Source organism: Falco punctatus (genome assembly GCF_963210335.1).
Source record: "Falco punctatus genome assembly, chromosome: 15".
In the NCBI taxonomy this organism is placed as follows: domain Eukaryota; kingdom Metazoa; phylum Chordata; class Aves; order Falconiformes; family Falconidae; genus Falco; species Falco punctatus.
The window spans coordinates 12,850,004-12,874,288 of NC_137595.1; the positions used below are offsets into that span (position 1 = coordinate 12,850,004).

The window sequence follows — 24,285 nt, forward strand, 5'->3', positions numbered from 1 at the left end:
AGCACATGGATATAAATGACAAATAACTTTTCTGCAGTCAGTTCAATTACATAGTTGCTTATTTGTTTTGTAATTAGAATTGGACTCCTTGACATGTGCATGTGTCTACAAAAATTAAATAAGATTATTCATATGCACTTACATATATTATCTGTAGGGGAGGCTCTAGCCTAAGTGATAGGGGTATTTAGACTGCAGGTGTTATGGTTAATATGCAGCACTTGTAGTCAAGCTTTGAGTAATCGGAAGATAGATAATCCTTGCCACACTGGTTTCACTGAAACTGTGATTTCACTTTAAAGATTTTGTTTGCCAATAAAGTGAAACAAGTAGAAAGTCTTCTACTTTCAGCGTACAAGAAGGAAGAAGAGAAGGAGGGTATTAAGGAATTCTTACTAATCCTTAGAAAATACAGATTTAATAAAGTGGTAGGGAACTTTATTCTATTTAAAAAAAAAAAAAACAAAACAAAACAAAAAAAAAACCAAGAAAAAAAGAAAAAGAGATGATGAAAGAGACTGTAGATAAAAGAGGCTGGAACAGGAGTTCTTGTAGTAGGAGATCTCTATTTTGGTCAAGGCTACTCATAAAACTAATGTGTGGTGTATGACTTTGATCAAAAGTTTTCATTTTGTGACATGTTTGCTTCTTGCATAAATTTCTCTCCCTTCATAAAAGTGCTGAGAGATAAATATTACTGATCTAGGCTATTAATTTTAAGTAAAAGTAAGAATAGAACTGGAACAAAAAAATAATCTTTTTGACTTAGCTGAAACTGCTTGGAAAAAACACGCACGTAAACTGACTGAATGCACTGAGGCTCTAAATTTGAAATGTGGCAATTGTATAATCACAATGCAAGTCTTCTAAATGGAAAATAATCTCCGTCTTTCATTTAAGCAATGTACTGTATAAAGAACCTCTCTCTGAACTGGCGGCCTTTTCACAATGAAGTGATGAAACAAAACCTCCATGTAAGGGATATAAATGTGTTAAGAGTTAAAGATATGTGCATTTCACATCTTTCAAAGGCTCTGTTTATGTTTATATTTCTTCCTATAATACTAGCACTACCATCCTTTTTTATTAACAGACCTTTCCTAAAATAGTCATGGTACATAATCCTTGTTGAATTGCATACCTTAGGCTTGTTCTCAAGATTTCTGGGTGTGTGAAGAAGAAAAGAATGAAGTTAGGTTTATTGCTAGTTACTCTGGCATCAGACTGATCCTCGATGGACCAGCTGCTTGCTTAGGAGTTCCTAGAGCATAGAGGTTTCTGACTGTGCAGCTAACGTGTAACTGACGCTGGAAGAAATTTTTGAAATATGATGATTAATAGAATGTGGTTTAGCCAGATGCAACAGTAGCTTTTTACTGTGGATGTGCTCACAAAGAAGGTAAAAGAGGGCAGGTCATAAAAGTTCAAAGGAGGCAGGACATATATCCTCAGGATAGAGACTTCCCATTATGTAAATTAATAAAAGTACCTGGTTCTAAGAGCAAAATTCAGTGTCAGACTGAGGTGGACCTAAGATGAGGCTGCCAGCTGATGTAAAAGTATTTTTTAATGGATTTTTCCTTTGTATCCTCTATGGATCTGGCTTTTTGAAGATTCAAATCTTGACCACCCATGTCTTTAGATATGTACATGCTTTTAAAAAGCACATAATATATGTAAAATGACATGATATTTCTCTTCAGGGGTACAACATCCATTACATTTTAGAGGGTTAGAACTGTAGGGTTTAATTTGGGCCCCATCACTTCAGTATTTAAGGTCGCAACCCCTCAACCACATTTGCATGCACCAAATTGTAGTCCACATGGAGTTCAAAGCGCCTGTATTAGTGCAAAGTTGTTCAGAGTCCATCGGAAGTAATGAGAGCTTGAGCTAAAGATTTAAAAGGGGAGGGAGGAAAAAAGAGACAAGTTGGAACTAAAAGATGTGATGTAAAGCAAAATAAAACCCGCAAAGAGCAGCACTTCAAATATTGTCATCTAATTAGCCTATCTTTTTATTCCTTTATTTTTGACTCTGCAGGTATCAGTAGCTTAATGTACAGCTAAGCATCCAACACTTTATTTTCTGCTTTATTTTATACATGGCAATTGGACAGATAGTCCCAAAGGGTTCCTTTTTATTATGGATTATTTCCAGTGAACACCCTGGCTGTAACCACTCTATGACAGCGAGGTTATTGTAAAATGGCTTTCTTTTCCCCCCTTTGAAGTAGAGCTGTAGCACCAAGAATAACTATTATGAGGCCTTGTGGGGATCTTGTTCTTTATGAAATTCAGTGATTATGTTCAGAGGCTGGAATAAATGTTCCCATGAACTTTTTAAAAATAAAAGAAGGGAGGAAAAGGAATGAAAGCGTACGCAGCTCTAAGGGTTAGGTACTCTATTACATGTGGTTTACTGGATTCCCTGGCCTAGCTCTCATCCTAAACTAAGGTTAGACATGCCCAGGGACTGCTCTATAAAGCAGGAATTAACTGATACTGTGTATCAGCAAGGAATTATCTAGTAGTATACCATGTTTGAGACTTTTTCAATCCTGTTGCGGTGATGAAGGCAGCACACCAAGAGCCTGAAAAAGAGGATCTTTTGCAAGGTGTTTTAAAAGAGAAAGTTCAGGCTTGCTTTCTTTCCTTTCTTTCTTTCTTTTTTTTTTTTTCTTTTTTTTTTTTTTTTTTTATACATAAAAAGAGTAGAATGAGTTAAGAAGTGCCATAATCCTGCCCTAATTAATGTCAGTTTGTGAGGTAATTTTGAAGAGCTGAAAAACAAACAAAGGCTAGGTAATTAGCCTCTTATAATTTCCAGCTATAGCTTTCTTTAGAGGTCTGAGTCATTAAGTGTAATTTTCCTCTTGCCCAGCCCTTTATGCTTATAAAGGCACAGAAGCAGACCTCCTAAGCCACTGGGCTGCTTTTGGATCTGGCATATAGTAGCTTCAGGAAGGCCTGTGGTCCCAAATACATGGAATGCATGAAGGTATCCAAGTCCTCAGCTGGGTCCCTGGCAGCAGTGAGGAGCTGTAGTTATACATGGTTCTTCTATATATTATCCAACCTTTCCCTCAAGTCCATCTAGTTTCTCCCAGCACTGAATATCTTTCTCAGTGGCATGCACTGAAATTCCATTTCCTTCTTGTCTTATACACCTGACTCCTAACAAATCTTTCTGATAGCAATGGAGAACTTTCTCTGATGATAGGTGAAGCAAATGAGTCTGGATCTGAGTCTTTACTACCCTCCCATCCCTGTGATTTGCCAAAAGGAGATAAGTAAATAAGTAAAATATGTCAGAAAAACAAGCCATGGATTATATAAGAGCAACACAAGAAGAGCCTTTGAGATCAGTGGAGCAGAAAGGCAAGAGATGCAGGAAAGATACAGTGATTTCATTGTCATGCAACTTATCAACCATCCTCCATCATCATCTGCCTGAATGGAATTTTACCCTCTTAGACCCTCCCCATGCTATTTGAACATACAAAAACTCCTAAAGAAGTGAAGGACAATACAGGAATGAAAATAAATCTACCATCTCAAAAACAAGTTTCAATTTTTGATAGCATTCACAAAGTTTAATTGAAATACAAATCCAGCAAAACCAGTATGAGACTCTGAAAAGCACCTTCAGAAACACACATGCAGAACTGTTTATTTAGAGGGGTATAAGACTTTGTCTTATTATATAACACACTGAAAAAATACAGGAAAAGAGGTAGGAGAAAAAAAAAGCTACTTATTCTGAAAAGCTTTTCAACTTCTTGTCATGCTCACCTTTTTTCTGACACTGGTGAAAAATAAAATATTTGCTGAGCTGAGGAACATCGCTGAGTTCAACACTGAAAGAATATGCTGACGAGTCACACAATTTCAGGGCTGCAAAGGTAGGATGGTTAAACACCCAGTGGAGCGTATTTTCAGAATCCACAGTTATACACGGGTTTGCATTTTTGTGGGAGATCTTAAAAAAAGGAGGAAAGGCAGACAGAGGAGAGAATGTTAACGCTACCAGAAAATTTATGGAGTTTTCTTTTTTGTTTACTTTTTAAGAGAAGGATTTGTTCTTTTGTGTGTAACTGTAACACAAACAGCAGGTATTAGCTGTCTGTGAAAGGCACTGACAGTAGTTAGGGCTGGGACAGACCACTGGTCACATCTTTAGGTGCTAAGAGTCAGTCATGATGTGTCTCAACCTTGTTTTTCCCCATGCAGAAATTCTGACTTACACATTTTTTCTTGAGAAGAGATATTTCTCCTTCTTCTTGTTTATACAAGCTGGTTAACAAGGGCGTTAGCTAGAGAGTATGGTTAGGAATGCAGCTGGTGTTGTGTTCATGCTGGTGAAAGTTGTTGTGCTTACCACTTCCAGGACCGGTTCCCTTTGCTTGCTCAAAGATGTGTAGCAGCAGGGCAGTTTGCCTGGCTACAGCCTCAGTTATGTCCCATTGAAGTTGATGTATTTTAATGCCACATTGAAAGTTAAGCATGTGCTTAACAGTCTGAGGATCAATGTGTTTCAAACCATCAATTCTGAGAGAGCGAGGCCCTTAAATCAGCCATAATATCTTTGTCAGCTTGTTCACTGAATGTAAGACTAAGAATACGGATTTTTTCGCTAGTTAGTTGAAGCACATACTGCAGAGCAGCTGGTGTTTGTGCCATGCATTAGCTGTACAACAGCAGCTCTCTATATGGAAGTTGCTGTGTCATGAGTTTTCAGAAGGGAAAATGTGCTTTACATTGTGTTCATTGACACATACGTACGAGAGAGCGGTTTGGCTGTGAAGCTTTGCATGGGAGACACACAGAAGTCTAATTCTGTAAAATTTATTACTAATGTGATAAGGCAAAACTGTTCTCCACATCAGCTGCTAATAAATGCCGCTGCAGGCCTTTAGGAGATGCATCACTGGTCACCCTCTGTAACTTCATATTTGTGAGTTGATGAGGCCCTAATTGAGTCCTCAAGAGAGGGAGCCATTGGTGCAGAAAGCAACTAAATTCTGCTGCTTGCTTGACAGCACCAGTCTTGTTAGTCTCTGTTGTCGGAGGAGGAGGAAAGAAACTGAGAAACAGTGAAGGAAGATCATAGACTATAAGTTATTTTCACACTAGAAACAAAAGTTTGAGTGTTCTAAAATATGTGGTGTATTTTTGCACTTTTTCTAGCAAAGTGGGAGTTTGCAATGATGTATTTACTTTCTTAATAAGACTTGTACTTTGCAAGAATTAATCAGTCATGTGCATGTATTTCCTCAATGGCTAAGTTGGTGTTTGAGACAGACTTTAAGTTCATGCTGTTTTAAAGGTAGCCTCTGAGACAGATATATTTCTATGCTTTTCTGCAGAGCCTCTAAAGAGAATCTTGCAATATTTTTATTTATGGCTCATAATTTTATTCTCTGTTATGCCTGTTTATATATATATACATACACAAAATATAGTTGGTGGGGTGTTTTAAATGTGAAAGCTCTTGATATTTACGTTACAGAGAAGTACAGAGTTCTACACTGTTATTCACTGTTGCCATATTAGTCTCACAGCATGTGATTGGGGGAATGCAAGTAAACCTGTTGTTCAAGGTGTGAGCATGAGTTTATAATTGCTTTCAATAATAACAACATTGTCCTATTCTGCAATGTATAAACCTTTCCTAAGAATTCTGTCAGTATTTTCTTTGCTTCTTTCAACCTTTCTGGGGCAACAAACATTTACAAAACAACTATCCCAATCTAAGTTCATGTATGGTGAAGTTATACCCTCTGCTTATATTGGATATGGAATGTAAAGATATAGGTTATATTGAAATCATATCAAGTGAAGGTTTTGTTATTAATGGGAATGTTGTTGGCCTTTGACCTTGATTTGGAAAATAATTTCCCTGTGAAGCATTGTAAATTTTATATATCATTTATATATATATAATTTAATAACCCATCCTTTGGGTTTTCATTGAAACACTTGTAACAACAGTAATATTATCAGACGGGTATGATGTGTGCTTCATTATAAATTCCATCCATAGATCATGGCAGTTTGCTTTAAAAATGCGTCTTAGTAATCTCTTCATCACAACAAGGAGTCTCTTCCATATGCTGTCACTTGCTTAAAATGGTCTTTTTCCACTCGGCTTTTAGGTACTCTGTGATATAAATTTGCTCATTTTCATTAAGTGCAAGCATAATATTCTTTTTTGGTAAACTACCATTACAATTGAAACATTTTTTTTTAATCCGTTGGTGCATTTGATTTACCAAAGGTTGTGTGCTTAGAATTGCTTTACATTTTAATTAGAACTGCAGCAATCTGTTAGCTAGCACTGAGCTCTGATGAACACGAATCTCTAGGCATGTTTGGAAAAGCTCATGAATTCTCTGCCATTTGCCTAATGAGGTATTGGAAAGGCTCCATCAATAGTGTCAAAAAAATTGTTTAAGGACCCTACAGATGTGTTCAAGAAGCTTCAATGAGCAAGGACTAATACAAAATGAGTGCCATTGGGCTAAATATTTCTGGTGAGGTCCATTGTTGCTGACACAAGTGGGCTAAATATTTCTGGTGAGGTCCATTGTTGCTGACACAAGGAGAATTAAAGGTCGTGCTTGAATGTTTGCTTTTGAGGGGGTATTTTGAAATGTAGATTGTAAAATGTAGCTATTAGCTTCAACGTTATCTCCGGGAAGGACAACATGAAAATATATCTCATTACATCCTTCTCTGCCACAGTACAAGGGTGGATAGGGCCGTTTCTATTCTCCACTAACCACAGCACAAGGATTTGAAGAGTACATAAAACCCCCAAACTTCTCTGTGGGGTTCTTTGAATCTGACAACCACTGTATGAAATAGAATTGTGATAGATTATAGTCTTTTAATGGATTGGCAAATCAGTGGAAATCCAGTACCCTCAGCATTTCCAGTGTCACACAAAAGATTGTGAAAGGGGACTACTCTTTTTGACAATTTCTGCTGTAAAATAACTGAAAGACACAAAGTGATGAGCTCTTCACATGCCACTGGTCTACTATTCATCTGGGAATTCACAGACAATAAATCTTCTGTATTATTCACAGCACAAGGGTTATGTCACAGCATTCTTTTGGAGTTTGTAGGGTATGTGAATGTCAATGTACAGGATTTTATTCTCAAGTTGTGGTAATCTAATCTGCTGTTAGTAATCATTTATAACTAAAACTTGTTGACTAGCTAGTACCTTGAGTTAAAAAAATAAGCAACTCTTCTCTAACCATATGTCAGTAGTCTCACTGCTGTCATTGACAGAAATGTTCCAAGTTTTTAAGAAGAAACATATGTATAAATATTTAAAAGTGGAAGACCATGCATAGGAATATTTACTTCTGATAAGGCAGTGAATAAAATATCAGCTTCTTACAAGCCAAGATACAGTGCCCAAAGAGATTCCAGGAAACCCCAAGTCACACTAAAGCTACCAGGTTCTAAGATAATTCTAATTTATTTCCTCTTTATTATTAGCAGTTGAATCTTGGTCTGAAAGACAGTGAAAGGTCAAATAGATATTTTTGTTTTGAGTAATAAAAGATTATTTTTTTTAACCTATCTCGTTTAAGTCTTGCTTTATTAGCTAGCAATACAAAGTTTCAGCAACAATGGTCGATAACATAGGTTCGCTTATTAACTGCAACATACTATACTGCTAAAATTCATTTTTAAATAACCTACCAATGTTGTAGGCACTTCTGAAACCAATACATTACACTTAAGGCTGAAAGGAGAGACTAGATATTGCAAAATCTTTTATATAACATGCATTGCCAGCGTAATTTTCTTAAATCGCACACACACACACATATTTTCCTTCTACTAATCTATTTGCAATAATTAAAAAAAAAAAAGGAGGGAGGGGAAGTGAATGATTCAAGATTTCTAGTCAAATCACAAATGAAGTAAAACTTTTGAGAACTATGGTGCTAAGTTCCCCTTGCCTTACAGAAGCAACACAGAGACTGTAGTAACAACTACAAAGATGTAGTTCACCTTCAATTTTTTGGCAAATCCTAGGTAATCTGCATCAAAATTCTAATAGGTGATTGAGAAATATTAAATGTGGTTTGGATGAGAAGTAGGTATGACAGTAACAACTTAGTAGGCACTGAAGCTTTATCTGGGAGAAAACCCCAGAGATTACTGTTTCGATGTTGAATGTTTGCAATGTTACCATACACCTGGATTCAAATTAGGTATGTGATTAATTCTCTAATTTTTGAAAGTCAAGATGCTAAAAAGCTTTTTTGTGTGTGTGCTAAACTGTAAACATCTCATATAATGTGGTTTATAGAAGACTTACAGAGAAGGGAAGGTTTTCATATCTGAAAGGAGGTTGTAGCAAGGTGGGTGTCAGTCTCTTTTCCTTGGTAGCAAGTGGTAGGACACGAGGAAACAGCCTGAAGTTGCACCAGGGGGGGTTAGATTGGGTATTAGGAAAAATTTCTTCATCAAAAGGGTTATCAAGCACTGGTACAGCCTTCCCAGGGAAGTTGTTGAGTCACCATCCTTGCAGGTATTTAAAAGATGTGTAGATGGAACTGAGAGACTGGTTTAGTGGTGGGCTTGGCAGCGTTAGGTTTATGGCTGAACTCAATGATCATAAAGGTCTTTTCCAACCTTAATTATTCCATGATTCATACACAGATGTTTCTCAGGTATCTACATTCTGTTTATGCCAGTGAAGAACAGTATACATTTATGAACAGTTAAACATACCAAAGTGGATAACAGATGAATGTGAAGAAGATTCTTTACTGCTTTGTACCATCTACTTTATTGTCTCATTGGTACAGTAATGTTTCCATACTATGAGCTGTATGGATATGTTATAAATTACCTATTTAGTTTCCAGGTGTAAAAGGTTTAATAACTCTTAATGAGATTTGATTCACAGTAAAAAGGGATTTATTTTCTTCACTCTTGTTAAATGCAAAGCACAGATTTTGTCTTAGATTTTAGCTAGCACAGCTTTCTTATGTGTTGATAACATTGTTCAGTTAGACAGAAGAAATTAATGTTTCATTAAATATGTTATCTAAAAATAAAATTGTTCCCTAAATCTGTAATGAATAATTGCCTTCCTTTTAATTAATAATGGGGGAATTTCAGTGGACATTATTTACACTACAGAATTTGATGAAAGTCTATTGTCAGCTTGTGATTATGGCTATCTATCTGTGTCATAACTTCATTCATACAGCATTAACATACATCATTCCTGTCATATTAATCAATTGACTATCTATTCTGTAGACTAATAGTACTATGGTTCCACAGATATCCAAGATGGTCAAGGTACTGTCTGTGCATATTTTGTATGCATGTATGCACAGAAAAGAAGACTTGTTACCCAGGTTTTATCATTAAGAAGAATAAAATTCACCACAAGGAAATGCACTGGGCATTGATAAAGCTTGTGTGTCTGAGATCAAAATTTTTTATGTGTCTGCTGTCTGAGTAGGAGGGTGAGAAGTGCTCAAGGCAGATTTCTGAAGTGTCAAGAATATAATCTGAATATGAAGGATAAAATGTATTGACTGCTACCAGACGGATAGGCTAGTCCATGACCTCCCTGACCTTTTTGAAAAGGTGATTAGCACCCACCCTGGGAGTATATCATTAAAATGGTTCTTAAAGTAGTTGTTACCATGTATTTAGTGGGTTTAACAACAATCACAGACGCAGATTCTCATATCCTTCAAGCTGGATGATAGCTTTTCTACTCCTAACAAGTCATGGTTTGCCACTGACTAGCACATTTGAAATTGAGTTTCATTTAAATACAGAATGGGTTGTAATATGTGTGGCTTGCTGGAAATAGGCTTAAATAGAAACACTTTTTTTCACTTTAAAAGGTACTTGAATGCTAACATTCTTTGCTCTGTGATGAAAGCCTCTTACCTATATACACAGTTTGTATACATGCAAGCCACAAAAACTTCCTTTTTAATACATATGGAAATCTAGGCTAGGAACTTAGGTATATTAGCCTCCCACAAATGATATTGATCAATGTTTTATCTTTAGGAATAGTTTCTGTTTTGCTTTGTTTCTTTTTCCAGGAGGATGTAAAGATTTCTTTTTCCTTTGAGATATCACTGTCATTTAGATCAATGTGATGAATTACTTTAATTTCAATAAGTGTATGTATTTGGACCCGTTGCAGAGCACCAGAATATGTAACTGTATTATATTTGAAAAGATCATCTGTACTATTGGATAATTTCACTGCCTTACCTTACCCATTAGGAAAACCAATGTAAGAGTTCTCTTTGATTCATTGTCTACAATGCCCACATGTGTACGTATACAAAATAGTAGAATGGGAATACTGAACTCCAATAAACAGTTAGTGATTTACAGTGTAGTCCTTTACTAGTAAGTGTAAAATACTGCATGCAGGGCAGTTGAATGACAGTCCCATAGCCTTTTGGTATCCTTTGGATAGTCTGCTGTGCTCCATTTACATTGCATAATGTTTCTAAAGCGCTTGCTAATTTTACTAATGAATGTTCATTAGGAGTCATGTCATGACACTGATTAATCTTCACCCACTTTTATATTTTACACAGAAAAACAGCATTACCCACTGGTTTTAATGGCCTGACCATCCCCTCAGATATGAAAAACAAACAAGTACCTTGCATGCCTTACCTGGTTCAGTTTCACTGCCCATAGCAGGTACAGAAATCCTGTTCACAGAGCCCTGGGAGATCAAAAAAGGGGGTTTAAAGGAGACTTAAAGAAGTAAGAAAGAAGGAATATAATATTAACAATAAAATCACTTACAGGAATATTTAACCACAATCTGCTTTTAAGGAAAATAAAATTCCTCCCTCCTCCATTTATTTCTTTTAACTGCTATTGGCTGAAATATTATCCTTGCAAAGTAATTTCATGAATAATGTGGGGGTGGAGTGGTGGTGTTTGCTTGTTAGTGTAAAGACTAAAATTTATCAGCACAGACTGTGCAGGAAGGTTATGTAAAACTGGAACCTGACTAGGCAGTATGAGAGTACTGTGCTGGACCACACCAAAGATCAGTCTGATGCGGTGTCCTGTCTCTGAGACTCACCCTTCTCAGTGTCTCTGAGAAGATGTAAAAGATTAGGGAATGTCAATCACTTCCCAGACAATCTAGAAACTATAAATTGTTCTGTGGAACAGATGAATGTGTAACTGCAAAGAGACAATCTGTAGAGGAGAAAAGGAGAAAGTATAAACTTTACTAGATGAGCTATTCAAAGTGAATAACTGCAATGAATAACTACAGCAATGTGATAGCTTCTTAAAGCCAAGGTACAAGTCATTATTAAGAAAGATACTGTAATCTTCATGGTCTCTGACCACAAAAGTGACAGCTGAAGAGAGCTGGGTGTAATGGATATGTCTGCATATGAAGGTGACGTCAACTTGGAGCCATCACCAGCAGACCACCCCAAAAATAAAAAAAATTAGACCTGTATAAAACATGTCATCTGGAGCACAGTTTGCCAGCAGGAACACCCTTACTGCTAATGAAATAGCTATAGATACATGGCAAGCAAGAAATGAAGCACTCTGTGCTGTCACCTGCTCCAGAGATTTGATTTCTTGGACAGTGAACTAGCCAGCCAAAAAAAAAAAAAAAAAAAAAAAAAATCCATCCCAAAAACAGAGGCTGCTAGAACTTAACTTACAGGCCAGTGGATTTTTTTTGGTGGACAAAGTAAAACCCTCTAGTTTTAGATGCAATTCTGCTGCTGTGTTCAGTCCAAAATGCAGATGAATACATAATACGTAACACATCTGTTTCTACTTAGGTCAGGGATGCTACTTGATGTCTATGTTTTCTTATTTCAGTGCTAATTATTGATAGATGAAGAACTTTTTAACAAACAACAAAAAGATCTGTTTTCCTCCTAACATAGGCTTTCAGATATAGGCTTTTCTTAATGAAGTTGTGAAGTAAATCAAATATTAAGATGGGAAAACAATCCGTTTTCTCTAGTTGCCATTCCTCTTTGGGGTTTTTTGGGGGTTTTGTTTTGTTATTTTTTTTAGATCTGTGCTCCTATCTGTATGACAGAATAGTGGTCATGCTGCCCATCTTCCTTTCTGAACACCCGTAAAAGCACTGTTGAATCTAACCCTCAAAGTCTATCAGAAAGAAAAAAAAACCCCACACCCTGGTGTTCAAGCAACTAATAGTCTTTGGGGTTAAATAACGTCTTTATATCACAAGTAAGGCAAGTTGTCACTGGGGAACTTAATATGTTATAATAATTGCAGGTTTATAGTCTACTGTAATTTTCCAGTAGTATCTGGCTTCAGGAGAGTACAAAATCAGTTGATAAATACTGACAAGACAGTCATGTTCACTGTAACAATGGATTGTCAGCCAGTGCCTTACTATAAACATAAAGGAGAAGTTCTCCCCCCCCCCCCCCCCCTTTATATTTAAAAGGTGAGGGGAATTGTAGCTGGCAGATGTCAGTTTAGCACTTGGACGTGTAACACGTTTCCGTTATCCATTGCACAGAACAGGTACGGTATGCTTCAAAAAAAGGAAAAAAAACACCCAAGATTATAAGATTATTTAGGTACCAGCTCTCCATGCCTTGAACCCTGCGAGGGTACCTGTTGCCTTTAATGGGATAAGGCTTTAAGAAGGTGATGTGTGATTTTCTTTGAATATTGTAAAGTGTTCATCTGAGAGTGTTCTGACAGCCTTCCTGAACTGATGAGAACAACTGACAGCTATTCCTAAATAGCCTAATGGAATAAATAAGTAGGAAACGATAAAATGATCCATTTTTCAAACAGCTTTCTGTTAAATTCTCTTAAAGTTCTCTCAAATTCCTGACATTTAGCTGTAACTATTGTTTACAAAATTTGGGAAATTACAGAGTATAATCTATGTTTCATTACATTGTTGCAGCAGTTACAGTTTTCAAAGCACAGCAAATTGAGGTAGCGAATATCTTATCTCACTAAAAAAATACTACTGATAGCTTTCTTCAGAAAAAAACCCACCTTTCTTGTTGATCATCTTGAAAACAGATAGAGTATGAATATGCCTCTCTTATAATGTCTTTAATATATTTTCATGTGTTCTAGTGTTAGTGTCTTTTTTTTTCTTTTTCTTTTTTTTTCTCCTTTTTTTCTTTAATTTCTTAGGACTGCATTCCCTTTAAGATCATAGTTCTTACATTATTTTGCATAGATTTTTTACTTTCTTTCCATGCTATCATTATTTTCTCTGATTTTCCTCAGGCTAAAGGGAGTATGATGGAAACTTTGTTAAATGAATTTTCTCAACCAGATGTGTTATGTTTGAGTTGAATAAACCCAAGGGGAAGTTTCTCTGATGTGAGTCTGTCTAATCGCTTTTTGAAACTAGGTAAACTGTTAATATCTGCACCACTCCTGAGACAATTAATTCCAACATTTAACTACAGCGAGTGTGACTGAGTTCCACCATTTCTTTATTTTGAACCTGCCATCTGAGATTTTAATTTAGCTGTTTCACATTGTTCCTTATGAATACATCTATCATATATCTCTGCAGTCATTTCTTTTTAATGCCAGAAAGTCCTAGTCTGTTCTCCTTTTCTATAGCTTTGATTGCAGGCTTGCTGAGGGTCTGTACAGAACCATCTCAAGGTTTCTGTTTGTTTTCCTGTTCCTTTCCTGAAATATTGGATTCATTGGGTTTTTGAGTACTACTGAGTATTTTTGAAGTTACAATTATTTCTTCTTTCCTGAGTTTATCACTGCCTATGGGTAGGTAGGACTCTCTTCCCCTTCAGTGCACTATTTTTATTATTTATCACCATTCAAGTCCACCTGGTATTTTGCCATGTGATTGCTCAGTATGTTGAGGTAATTTCACAGGTTTTTTTTCAGGCAGCTTTCATTTTCAGTTCTCTGAATACTTTAATATCATCAGTGAATGCCATCACACTTCTATTTACCTCTTTTTCTAAATCTTTCAAGTTTAATAAATACCTGCTCCATTTTAAGTACAGCTTTGTTTAAACAGTTACAATTTTTAAATCTTAGGAAACAAATGTCAGCACTCATGGAGTTCCTGGAACAAAACCAGTCTGCTCAGGGCAAACCTCCTCTCTTGTTCAAGTACAGCGTGGCTGAATAATGTTGGACAACCTTTTCTGAGGGTCGTATCAAGTATTTAGGCTCATGTTCTCAAGACTTCCAGCTCTCACTCAGTTCATTGACTGCATAATGAAGAAATGTGAAGAATTTATAAATACGGTACTAGCTTTTGCCAATGCTTAACTACTGCTGCTAGTGGAGAATACTTATTGATTGGTGAAAAAGGGAACACTGCAGCCTGAATACTGGAAGATGCTTAGCTGTTTACCTCCCATAACGCCTTGCTTGATTAGGCCTTCTAGTTCTTTCTTTGTGTATGTTACTGTGAAGCTAACAAATACCTTCAAACGTTCTTGATTTCTGCTTGATGTCACAAGCAAATGTGGCTAAATTCCTCCCAAATAAGTAGTGCTTACTACCTGAGTAGAATGTCTGTACTTCCATCACTGAGGAATTTTATTTCATTCTTCACTGACAAGTCTAGAAAATTTTATTTGGCACTTTTGACAGTATGTAATGTGTAGGCAACGTGTGCTGTGTTTATAAGAGATGTACCACATCATATGAAATATTACCTGTCATTAGAGCCTCCATCAGTCACATCTGACTGGCATAAATCAGATAGAACAAATTCCCATTTTTAGAATAGGAATTGTTTTGGCAAGCATGCCATCACATAAACATATTGTGTCGGAAAAAAAATAGAAATACACCAAGCATTTGAAATGACGTCCATAAAACTGCAAATAAAACTGACAATAAATGTCACTATAACAAAGTGTATAGCCTATGCTCTTGCGGAAACCCTTAATATAAGCTGATGTGACTTACAGTAAAAAAATTGGTACTGTTAATAAATATCAACAGTGGAACACAAACAGAAGCAACACCAAAACTTAGAGCCAATTTGCAGCTGACATTAATGTTTCATATATAAGAGTATGTGGTGCACAAGTATGAATCTTCCCTTCTTGGTAGTGTGGTGATTCTCATGAGTAAGGTAAACAGCTTTCTGTTTTACAGGCTTTTCAGATGACACGCTGTAGATTTTAGCTGCTCTTCACATATCAGATTGTGATATTTGGGGGAAATGCTATTTCAGTAGCAGCTCCAGCTGAGAAAGGATAACTTGTTTATGTGTTTCAGAATAAGAAGCTGTGTTCTCAGAGAACTATGAATATTGAATCTTGTATGCCATGTTATCTGAGCAAAAAGTTTGTCAATATCTCTGAGATATGTGTCCATCTTGTCAATATCTACGAGATACAAGTGTCCGTATAACTATAAAATCCATCTATATTTTTAAGCACTAAATAGCACTAAATGGGAGATCTTGCCTTTCATGGACACACATAATGGCTTTGTTCAGAGCAGTGGAAAGCTTCACTTTTTTTTTTGCCAGCACAGGCAAAATAGAAGATTCTTTATCTATAGATGGCAACAACTCAAAATATTTCAGAATGAAGCTGTAAATTTAACTTATCTGTATCTTGTATGGAGCTAGCCAATATTTTACATCCTTATAAACCTTCCTCTGCCATGACTGTTTTGATATTGTGAATGTCATTCCATGCAAGTTACTGGTATTTCTGTATTTTTGCAAAGGAGGTATCTCACTGTAATATTTGATCAATGAACGAATGACATTGTTATTGAACTATTTTCAGCTGTGGCAGCATAATATGCATCTCACAAAGACTGAAGTTCACTGTCAATTATTTTTGCAGAATGCAAAACCTCATGAACCACCTCAGTATTGGTGCAAGTGGTTTTGTATAAAACTGCCTGGGAGAATGATTCTCTACTGTAAATGGGTACAGCCATAACTATAATCAGCCTATATGAAGAATTCTCCTATACGGATGAATAAATTTTGAGTATAAGGCTAGACTTCAAATAGGATTGGTATGTTTGCTATAAATGTAAATAATATGGCAGGCATTTACATGTTTATTGAGCTATTCATTAAAAAGTTAAAATGAAAATGTGGAAGCACTGACAGCTGACTTTTATTATTACAATGCATTTATACCTATGGAAGTCAAAATCAATGGAAGATTATTGTAATGGTAATATTTAATGCCACATGAAAACATTTGTAGAAATAATTTTATAAAAGAAAAATATGAACTGAAATTTTGCCTTGCTAATAACGTTAAAGAAAAGAGAAACATTTAATATTTTTTTTATTCTATATGCTATTTATATTACTAATGATAGAAACCAAGTTTTTGATACCAAAATAGTGTGATAACTAGCGCATACTCATTCACAAAAAACTGTTCTAAAAAACTTGTGAAATTCCTGTATATCAAACCCCAATGGAAGCCTAATTGAAAAAAAAATAAATAATATAAAAACCCACAAAACAGTGCCTGGCATATCATGTAATTGAGCCATTAATTTCAAGATTACAATAAGAGATTCAATGCATGGTAACACATATTAGAGTTACATAATTAACTGCATTGTTTTGTAGTCTCTACTATGCAGAAAACAAATTATTAGTGTATATGTAAGCACCTTAATAGGTTAGTTTAGGATATGGAACCAGAGTGCAAATAAATCTTTGGAAAGACCTGTATTATGAAAAATTAATCTGGATTTTGAAAAGATACTAACTGAAAACATGAAGAGTTTTGAGACTTTCATAAAAGAAAAAGCTCAATGTTTTTCCTTTTTGGGTTGGTGGTTCGTTTGGTTTTTCCTTTCCTGAAATCTTGTCTTTGTTAATGTGAGTAAGCAGATAAATAAACATGCAGATCCACAGTAACAGTGTTTTACTTGGATCTCGTAGTGGTTTATATGTTGATTTTTTTTGATTAAAATTTTCCCAGCATAGTTCTTCTGAAGCTGATACAGTCACAAGGTTAATAATTGAAAATCATTAACCCTAATAGCTTTAGCAGCAGAAGAAAAAATCATTTGTGATCACAGCATGATCCTACATGGACTGACTGTCCAAAAATGAAAAAAGAAAAATGTAGTACCTTGCTTCTGTTACAAAATCAATTTAGTAATCAGATAATTGAGCCAAAAGATACAGAGAAGTAATAAGCTTTTAAAAATCTTGGCTTTCCTGTCAAAGTAGTGAAAGGACTTTGGATTATGCCCTTTCTAGGAGATAAATTTAGTTTGGCTGCAAGTAGATCTGTAGCTTCCTAAAATTATATAGTTCTTTTACAGTAACTTGCATGAGGGCTCTCTATTTTTGTTTGTAGAGAAAAGCAGGATTGACTAGTTAGAACCAAACAGATTAATGCTTTAAAATGCTCTCTAATGCCTTGCCCTACACAGAGAGACACAGGTGCACAGAAGAGCACAGCATTCAGGGAAAAGTCAATTTAAAGTAGCTGCATCACTAAAACACCACTATTTTTTTTATGCTGTAAGAGGAAATTTGAAAGTGACATTAAAAATAGTAGGATAAATCACTGGTTCCACAGTTCTCTCAGGCAATTACTAGAAGGACAAGATGTGAAAGCAGAGGAAGATGTGAAGGGGTAAGTATTCATAAGACTGCGGTAAGTAATAGCAGCTGTAACTGGGGCAGAAGCAGTAATGATCTGGAATCTTTTGAAGAAACGGTTGGTTGCTACAAGTGTTTTCTTTAAGTGATTTAACTAAGAAACTTGTTTAGCCAGCATTATGACAAACTGAGCTACAACAATGTTCACAATTCTTGGCATATATATGCAGTGAGATGTTTCTGGATAGTGGTCTGAAACTATTAAATTACCTATGTGTTATCCTTTTAAAAGACAGTACGGGAAGCAACTCTAAGATATCCTTCGCTCTCCTTAGATGGATTGCTGAAAAGGTAGTGAAAGACCATTTATTCTTTGCGCTGTGACTCCACGTGCCTGCAGATAGCCTAAGCCTTGGTAGTACGGGTCAGCCTTGGGAAAAGAGGTTGCTATCATTTGCAAAATCTGCAGAAGAAAACACTTAAATTCAGAAAGCTGCAAGAAAGTGGGACCTGGATGTACCTTTTCTTTTCTTTCATACAACCTCATGTCTCCCACTATCTTGTCACAGGTTTGTATAACTCAGAGGTTTGAGCATCTGGGTCCAATGAGAAAAGTTTTGGACCACAGATTTTTTTTCTTAGATCTCTGTAGTGCATGCTGTTGACAAAACAGAAATATGTGGTATAGTCATTGCGTTTCTTCTACAAACTCAGGTTCTTGCACTAGCCAAATGCATACAGAGATAGGAAATGCACTACTATTTCAGCTTCCTGCCATAGAAGACCATCCATTGTGAGACCCCAGAATGAGCTATATATCACCACAGTGGGATTTGCTGGTGTTCATAAAGAAATAGTTATCCAAATTCTCTTTTTATAAGCCCCACTGAAAGCCCACGTACTATAATAAACAGAAGAAAAACAATTTCTTAGGTCAAAATGTAAAGTTGAAAAAAAGCTAATCTCATAAATACTCCATGAAACTCATGAATCTCCCCCCAGATACATATATCAGATAGGTAAAGAATAAGCATCAATAGTATGTGGAGCATGTCTGTGCCTTGTTTGAAACATACACACATCCTCTGAAGCTAAAGGTCCATAGAAACTTTTACAGAAGGGTAGAATTTGGCTGAAAGCCTGAAGCTAGATGATGCCACAAGTTCCATTCAATTTAATGAGCATTTTAATTTATTGAGTTCACCTACACAATAAAGTAAAAGCACTATGTAATAAATTGAGTCTGAGTTTCCACTTCACAGGGTTTAAATTCAGCATGGCAATACATTTGCCAGCATTTCCTTTATGGTCAAAAGAGGAAAAACAAAGTTTCAGCTATTTAAAATGGCTAACATAAGAAAACCACCCTACTCTGATATTTGTAGATTTGGGGTGTGTTTTTATCTCTAGATGAATTTAACTGAATGAATACTTCACATGCAGAAGGTAGGTGATTAATTGACACTATAATATATTTTCTGTTAAAATAGTCAATGCATATATAATATCAGTGACAGTTTAAAAAAAAATACCAACAACTTGTTTTAATCAAGTTAAATTATTAGCATAAAATATTAAGCTTGTCATTTCCCACCCCACCCCCCAAATTGTTGATCTACTTTTGTTACCTACCGTCAGTTGATGAATATGTTGGGAATTTAGTGGGATTTGGCCTCATAGCACAGAGAAGATTACATTACAAATTTGGATTTTCAGCCTTACATGACAAATAAAATTGCCTTAATGGGTTTTTATGTCTTCAAGCAGGCTACAGAGCAACAACTCACTTCCCTTATAAGGACAGTATAAAAGACTGCTAAAGTGGCTGCACTTGATCTCAGACAAGATCAGAGTAACTGATATTATACTATTATCTACAGTATTTGCAGATTTTGCTAAGCTAAAGCACTCACCATAAATCCAGTGTGCTTCAACCCCATGAAATGAGTAGCCCTTCATATCTGACTCATTGTCTGGCCACATCTGATGCTTTAGTTGTTTAAAAAAACAACCTTTGCTACATCTGTTAGCATTGCCCTTCATTCCAGTGTGAAACTGAGAAACATCTAGAAATGGCATGATGGATTTGGCTGCTGAATGACAGGACAACAAGTGGATAGTCCATAGGGTTCAATCATTTAGTGGCAAGTTAAAGCAGCAAAGTAGTTCAGAGGAAGCTAAAGATATCTGTACACTTCAAAGTTCAGGAAAGCTTTTGACCATGAGATAGAGATGAAGCAGTTAATAGAGAACACACAGCAGATCCATATCGTTCAGCATTGGCAGCCAGAGTATAGATGCGAGTTGATAGTGGTGTGAGAAGCACGATCATTTAGAGCTGTATGTCTGTCAACTGGAGTACTCCAACTGGAGTCCAGTCCTCTGTTGCTGTGTAGCAGGAAGCAAAGACTACTGCCCAAGCAGTACTAGTTTCAGATCTCAGGTAGCTCTTGCATGCTTGCCAGGTTGGTTGGCAGAGGTCTTGATGTTGGTAAACAGCTTTATCAAGTGTTTGTGCTAAGCTAAAACCAAATAATGCTGAATTTGATCAAGTGGCACAGTTTATTGTTTATTGGCAAAGAAAGCAAAATGAAAAATGCCCCAAAATAATTTTAGATTGTTTCACAAAAAGGGATGATTACAGTACTGGTAGGGAGTTAGCAGCAAAGGCTTTTTGGGGTCAAGAAAGACTTGATATCTGATAACTTCAGGAGCCTTATATTTGCCCATTTAGGAGACCCTTATGGAATAGAGTTTCAGCCAGGTCACTGATAAATGATTTTTAAAAAATGTAGTTCTTATATTGAGCACTACAATAAATAACTGATTTGGATTTTCCAGAAACAAGATATGTTTTTTCATATGAACTCTGAAACTGCTTGTGTAAGAGAAATTTTGCAATGTGAACAAAACTGATGGGGAGTGTTTTAAATATACAGGCTGGTGTGTCTCACAGTTTCATAGCAGAAAATTAGAGGTGGCAGTAGTGATCGGTATAAGTGCTAATTTTACTGTATTTTTTTTCAAGAATTATAGATACTAAGTCTGCAATGAATATAATCTTTCTGTTAGAATTACACTAATATTTGTTGCTACTGATACCTATCAGAGATGAGCTGGTTGTAATGCTTCATGGAAACACTGAAAGTGCTGTTGGATGGTGGGCAATTGCCAGGCATGAAATTTTAACTGGTTTTATATAAAATAATCATTCACAGTGAAAAAAAAAATGAGTCTTTGCATATAATAAAGATAACAGTTTTATTACATCCTGGCTTAGCTGGAAATTTTAAAGCTACAGTTCTCTTCCTTAGTCTAGAATATATACATGTTTTCCAAATATGATAGAAACAACCAATTTAAGATTATATGTTTTAAATATTTGCTATTGAAAGCTTACAAAAGATTAATATATTATTAGCCTTTCATTTCTTACTGTCTGCAGATAAAAAATTGTTGGAAGAATAGTGAGCCAAGTAATGTTTCCACTTATAAAAATAAAGGTTCATTAAAACTTGCATTTTATTTTATGACTTATGTTGCATAGTACTAAAAGGAGCAACTAGACATTATATAGGTAAAATGAGATTTAATTTGGTATATTAGTCTTTCATATGCCTGGACACATTTGTTTATATAACCACTGAATAATAGTATTCAGTCCCTCAGGTCTTTGGTTTGTGTTAACTAAATATAATTACAAACTACATACACTTTAAGAAGTTACTGTCTTGCTTCTAAAATAGTTTAAAGATCAATGAATGTGCATAGGCTTTAAATGGAAATAAACGGACTCCTCAGTTCGTGTTTTCTTATAGCAAGCCTAAACATTTGTTATCATTTATGACAGGTGAGGGTAAAGGGAATTCTGTGCCAGGCCCTTGTTAAAAGTGCTGGCATTTCATTGATTGTTGTCATTAAGGAATCAGGGCGCCTCTATCTGCTGACATCCTATAATTTCTGTGTTAAGCCTCTAAAAAAGGACGTGCTGCTTCACCTGATTTTATAACATCACTTAAGATCCACACCCGTTAAAATCAGCAGAAAAAAATCTTTCATTGTGATTACATTAGTTGCATAGATACAATGCTCAGTATCTATTTCTTATGCAGCTTTCTGCTAGAATATTAATAAATTTTATTCCGAGTAAGGTACTCTGACAAAAATAAAAATTAGCTGCTTCCTCCCAGAGGTTTAGGTAAGAAGACATCAGATTTTTCTATTTTTGATGCTTTTTCTTGCTAAAGTCTGACGTAGATGTAGTTGTGTTTTGCAGTCCATTAAAATCCCACGATCTTGTCCACAATCCTGTTTTCTTTTTTTAATGGTGCAGTTGGTTTGAGTTTGACAGGCTGTCTACATTGTGCTGTTTTGATATTAAAGGCATGTGACAGTAACTCCTTTTTTGTGTAAAACTGTTGTTCATGTTGAGGATTGAGCCTGCCAGTTAGAACTCAAATGGACCTTGCTGGGCAGATTTTGAAATTTGTTAATTTGGCTGGTGCTGGCTGTCGTTTGCCACGCTGCTGCTTTCACCATTTCTTGATATTCTAACTTGTCTCTTTAAGACAACGCCACCTTCCTACTAAATCCTCGTTCTCAGCTGAGACACCTTCACACTTCTTCACTCAATTGTGAGTTTCATTTCCATGTTCCTTTCCTTTCCTAGGTGGTGAGCCTCTGTACCGTAGTTAGGAAGTTCAATGTGATCAAACTTACAGTTTCTGTCAGCACTTTAATTTTATTGATTTGTTAGAAGAGATTAAGGTAAACATTTGATTATTCCATTGGTGCTTAACTTTAGGCACATGAACAATCCTGTTTATATAGGTAAAATATAGATTAAATGTTGTCTACATAATATTTAATTTAAAAGGTTGTGAATGTGGCCAGTTTGTGAAAAGAGTGAATAAACAGGTCAAGTAACCACAAATGCAATAAAGCAGCTCTGTTGGGGAGGACAGAATTAGTTCTTCCCATAATTACTAGGGAAGTCCTCAACATCTGCTCCATATTAAGATCCCAAAAGCCTTTAGGCAGCAATAAAGTTACTTATTATGGCAGATTGAGTCTGACTTGCTTGTTGTACTCCAGACATTAAACTTATGTTTGAGCATCACATCTGCTTTTCTATTGACTGTTATAGAAAATAAGGTTCATGTTAAATTGCTCGACATACTTAAGCGTCTTTAATTGTAGATTCATAAGGTAGAGAAAAAAAACCCAAACACAAACCAAAAAAACCAAACCAAACCAAAACAAAAAATAACAAAAGAAGAAAAAAGAAAAAAAAAGAGAAGAAATTATCTAAACATGACTTAGAATGTAGATTGCAACTAGATAAAGTTCTGGCCTTCAGAGATCTGGTTTTTATTTTTGACTCTACTGGTGGGCTGTTGTCTAATTAGGGACAGGCACTTTGCCCTACTCAATCAGGTGGCTTATATTAAGGTAATGACCTCCCTTCCCTGCAATTGTGACCTTGATGAGTCAGCAACTCTCTCTCACTGTACCCCTCACAAAGGCAGAGATCTAGGCACAGCTGTGGAACAGACAACGTTTGTGAAGGGTTAAGGATGGGAAAACTGCAAATAGAAAAGGGTATGTGAGGATATGGGTACCACAGGTGCCAAGGGTAGCGAATAGAAATAGGACAGCAGTTGTGAATTTGTAAGAAGAAGTAAAAAGAGGTTAAAGGCTTTAATCTTTTATTTTCTGTTCTCTTTTTGTTCTCTGATTGTACCTGTAGTTAGTGCAACATAGAAGAACCTCAGGGTAAATTTAAAGAAAAGTTAATTCAGCTGCATGTTCACAGCAAATGGCTAGCATCTTTTCAGGTCAGTTTACATAGATTGCCATCTACCAGAGATGCTTATAGTGGTACATAAGTAACCATCAGAATGTATCACAGCCTGATAAATGCTACATGTGGTTGGTGAACCTGTGGATAAGGGGTAGTTACAAAGAAACTTATTCTCAGTTGTTGCTTACCTATATTAATTCTGTAATTGATGTCAAACTCTCATTTGCTTTCCTCTGGTGACACTACTAGGCTTTCTGTCTCAGCAAAATCAGCAGGGGAATGGAACAAACTCTGTAACAATGTAGTATTTGCTTTCAGGTGCACATTAAGCAATGCTCTTATCTGCCATGCACCTCCTTTGGCAAAGATGTAAGGGGGCAGTAGAGGGGGGATTCTCTAAGGATGGATTATAAATTAGCAATCTCCTTGTACAGTGTTTTGCATAATATCTACGCTCTAGCCTTTGTATTCCTATAATTGCTGATATCTACAATTTGTTCCATACCATCATGTGTGTGTGAAAATAACGGATAACAGAATTACAGCTGCCTGAAAGTATGCATAAATGTCCTTGAGACCTGAAGCTGTTTGTCAGTTAGGGAATGGAGGAATTTGCTAAAGACAGTGGCAAAATCAACTACAAGAGCAGCACTGATGGCAGCATATGGTATCAATACTGCAGTGACTCATCAGGAATGTCTTACATTTGCACACTGCATTTTAATTAAATTTGATTTTATAAAATATATTTAATACCTTAAAACAATTGTTCCCTACAATTGTTGCTTTATTCAACATCAAAAGGAATGAGACCACTTTATATTTGGGTCAAAGCAATATAGTCACATTAAATAACATTTTGTAAAATG

General features: G+C 35.9%; 1 long non-coding RNA gene across 1 annotated transcript; it reads left to right on the plus strand.

The window, feature by feature from the left end:
* The first annotated feature begins 470 nt into the window (after nucleotides 1–470).
* LOC308053774 lies at nucleotides 471–22,843 on the plus strand. The gene is made up of 2 exons (XR_013923796.1): nucleotides 471–6,540; nucleotides 6,584–22,843. It is a non-coding gene; the product is annotated as an uncharacterized lncRNA (long non-coding RNA).
* Nucleotides 22,844–24,285: the final 1,442 nt, after the last annotated feature.